At 41.8% G+C, this 4123-nt stretch overlaps 1 non-coding gene across 1 annotated transcript; it reads right to left on the bottom strand.

Annotated features, from left to right (window-relative positions):
• Positions 1-240: 240 nt before the first annotated feature.
• LOC131238079 (small nucleolar RNA R71) lies at positions 241-347 on the bottom strand. Its single transcript, XR_009167498.1, has one exon. It is a non-coding gene; the product is annotated as a small nucleolar RNA R71 (small nucleolar RNA).
• Positions 348-4123: the final 3776 nt, after the last annotated feature.

The raw sequence follows: 4123 nt of genomic DNA, 5'->3' as shown, positions 1-4123 counted from the left end.
AATTCCATGGACTTGAATCAAAAAGTCCATATTTACATTTGAAAGACTTCGATGAGATTATAGCTACATTATGTTTTCTTAATGTATCTGAGGACACAATTAGGCTGAAACTCTTTCCTTTTTCCTTAAAAGAGAAGGCTAAGACGTGGTTACATTCACTGCGTCCTAGATCCATTGGCACATGGAACGACATGCAGAGGGAATTCATAAAAAAAATTCTTCCCACATCATAAAACAATTACCCTCAGAAAAGCAATCATGAACTTTGCCCAAAAGGAAGATGAAACATTCTTCCAATATTGGGAAAGGTTCAAAGATTTGGTTAGTTCATGCCCACAACACGGATTTGAAACATGGCGCATTACAAATTTTTTCTACGATGGACTGACATCTTCCATGCGCCAAATGGTCGAGATAATGTGTAATGGAGAGTTCATTAATAAAGATGTCGATGAGGTATGGGACTACCTCGACAGTCTGGCTGAAAAAACACAATCTTGGGACTATTACCCAAAATCAAACACCACGTCTAGACCAACTCAATCTAAGGAGAAAGGCGGAATGTATCTCCTGAAAGAAGAAGACAATCTCAATTATAAAGTAAATAATCTCATAAGAAAATTTGAGGCCATGGAAGGAAAGAAGGATAAGGTCAATGAAATCGTTTGTGGCATCTGTGATTGCAACATTCACACAACTGAAAACTGTCTTACAATACCTGCCTTTCGAGAAGTGTTGAATGAACAAGCCAATGCCGTAAACAACTATCAAAGACCTTTTACTGAACCTAACTCCAATATGTACAATCCTGATTGGAAAAATCATCCAAACTTTAGTTGGAGGAATGGACAAACGGCTACCCCTCAAGGTTTCTTCAATCAAAATCCAAATCAAGTGAAACCTCAAGAGGAACCGGTTCAAAATTTCATACAAAAGCTGGCTCAAGCAATGCGGGGATTTATAGATTTTATGCAAAAGATAGATTCTCGTATGACGGTTATAGAAAAGGAGATGCTTCCTGCACAACCTCTCCCCAATCCTAAACCGCAGTATGAGATTAGTGATCCCAGCTCTTCTAATCAGATGGGGCACCTAAATCCATCACCACTCTTAGGAGTGGAAAGATCATTGATAAAACTCTTCCGGTTAGGCCCGAAAAGCCTCAAGAACCAGAAGAGGACAACAATGATGGATCTAGTGATGCCCTATAAAAATTAGAACCGGAACTTCTAGATAAGCCAGTTGCTCCGTTCCCCCAACGGTTGGTTGCACCAAAACGTCTTTCGAACTCTCAGGATATTCTGGAGGTGTTGAAACAAGTGAAAGTTAACATTCCTCTACTTGATGTCGTGAAACAGATTCCTTCATATGCCAAATTTCTGAAAGACTTATGCACGACCAAAAGACAGCAAAGTATTCAAAAGAAAATCTTCTTGACTGAGAAAGTGAGTGTCATCCTGAAGCAAGATGTGCCGCAAAAATTCAAGGATCCTAGTAGCCCAACCATATCATGTGTAATCGGGAACCATCGAATTGATCACGCACTTCTTGACTTAGGAGCGAGCGTAAATCTGATCCCCTACTCGATATACAAATAGTTAGATTTGGGTGAGATAAAACCCACCCTGACCACACTACAACTTGCTGATAGCTCTGTTCGTGTACCAAGAGGGATAATTGAGGATGTATTAGTCCAGGTCGATAGATTTTACTACCCTGTAGATCTTATCATCCTGGACATCGAACCCATCAATAACATGAGCACTCAGATTCCCGTCATTCTTGGTCGCTCATTCCTTGCTACGGTAAATGCAATTATCAATTGCAGGAATGGTGTCATGACTATGTCTTTTAGAAATTTGACATTGGAGTCAAACATCTTTTTCAATAACGGCAACAACTCAGAGGATGATGACGATTTCCACGACATTAACATGATTGACTCTTTCGTGGAAGATATGACACCTTTGACCTTATCCTCTGACCATCTAGAGACATGTCTGGCCCACTCCCATGATTTTGATGATGACATGATTAGGGAAACGTGCACCTTGCTTGATACTGCACCAGTACTTGAAGTTAACCGGTGGAGGCCACAATTTGAAGAATTGCCATAAACCGATGTAGTGCCTCTACCGTCTAACCTCAAGCCGCCGAACCTTGACCTAAAATCTTTGCCCTCTGATTTGAAATATGCCTATTTAGGTCAAGATGAGACATACCCGGTGGTGATCTCTGCCCACCTAGAGAAAGAACATGAGAATATGCTCATATCTACTCTCATTGAGCATAAAGGAGCCCTGGGATGGGCGATAGCGGACCTCAAGGGAATCGATCCCTCGATTTGTACTCACCGCATATATCTTGAGGATAATGCAAAAACTGCTCGGCAACCACAACGTAGACTAAATCCAAACATGAAAGAAGTGGTTAAGGCCGAGGTTCTTAAACTATTGGACGTGGGTATCATATACCCTATATCTGATAGTCAATGGGTGAGTCCAACTCAAGTGGTCCCTAAGAAGTCCGGAATCACCATCGTAGCCAATGTTAATAATGAACTCGTGCCAACTAGAGTCACTACTGGTTGGAGAATGTGCATTGACTACAGGAAGTTGAATACCGTTACGAGAAAAAACCACTTTCCTTTACCATTCATTGATCAGATCCTGGAAAGGTTAGCTGGTTATTTTTATTACTGTTTCCTTGACGGGTATTCAGGTTACAACCAGATAGAGATAGCCCTTAAAGACCAGGAAAAGACCACATTTACATGTCCCTATGACACCTTTGCTACCGAAGGATGCCATTCGGACTATGTAATGCCCCTGCCACCTTTCAGCGATTATGCTTAGTATCTTTTCTGATATGGTGGGGCAATATCTAGAGGTCTTCATGGACGATTTCTCTGTTTACGATCCATCTTTCAGCAAGTGCTTGGAAAGTCTTAAATGTGTGCTGAAAAGATGTGAAGAAAGGAACTTGGTACTTAATTGGGAGAAGTGTCATTTCATGGTTCAGAAGGGAATTGTCCTTGGGCATATCATCTCGTCCAAGGGAATCGAGATAGATAAGGCAAAAATCGATCTTATCTCTAACCTACCTCCACCCAAGAACATCAGAGATGTGCGATCCTTCTTAGGACATGCAGGATTTTACAGGCGATTCATAAAGGACTTTAGTTTCCTCTCTCATCCTTTATGTAATCTTCCTCAAAAGGATGCTCCGTACGAGTGGGCTGAGCAATGCCAGGAAGCTTTCACCAAGCTTAAGGGCATGTTAACCACTGCACCTATCATGTAGCCACCCGACTGGAGCCTTCCTTTTGAGCTTATGTGCGACGCTTCTGATTATGCTCTTGGAGCGGTTCTAGGCCAGAGAAAACATAAGAGACCTTACGTCATCCATTACGCGAGTAGGACTTTAAATCCGGCCCAAGTGAATTACTCAACTACGGAAAAAGAACTCTTAGCTGTAGTGTTCGCCTTGGACAAATTGAGGTCCTACCTGATCAGATCCAAGATCATTATCTATACAGATCATGCGGCACTAAAGTATCTTCTTTCTAAGAATAATTCTAAGCCCCGCCTGATACGATGGATCCTTCTACTCCAAGAATTTGATTTGGAAATTAAAGATAAAAAGGGAGTAGAAAACGTTGTGGCCGATCACCTTTCTCGCCTTAATACCTCTGATTCCCTTGAGACGACCCATATCAACGACATGTTTCCTGATGAACAACTGTTCAGAGTCTCCCATTCACCTTGGTTCACTGATATTGCTAATTATCTTGCTACAGGTGCCATACCGACACAGTGGACTGCGCAAGATAAGAAGAAATTCTTCACCGAGGTGCGCAACTTTTTCTGAGATGATCTTTATTTATTTAAATATTGCCCAGACCAAATCCTAAGGAGATGTGTACCAGACGATGAGCATTAGAGCGTCATCTCCTTCTGTCACTCACAGGCCCGTGGTGGTCACTTTTCTGCTAAAAAGACCACGGCCAAGATTCTGTAGTGTGGCTTTTACTGGCCCACTATGTTTAGGGACACTCATGAGTTTTGCAAAGCTTGTGAGCGTTGTCAGAAATTGGGAGCATTGTCCCGTCGAAATATGATGC

Source organism: Magnolia sinica, chromosome 2, assembly GCF_029962835.1.
Source record: "Magnolia sinica isolate HGM2019 chromosome 2, MsV1, whole genome shotgun sequence".
Lineage (NCBI taxonomy): Eukaryota > Viridiplantae > Streptophyta > Magnoliopsida > Magnoliales > Magnoliaceae > Magnolia > Magnolia sinica.
The sequence above is the reverse complement of the archived record's forward strand: the minus strand, read 5'-3'. Positions and strand labels throughout refer to the sequence as shown.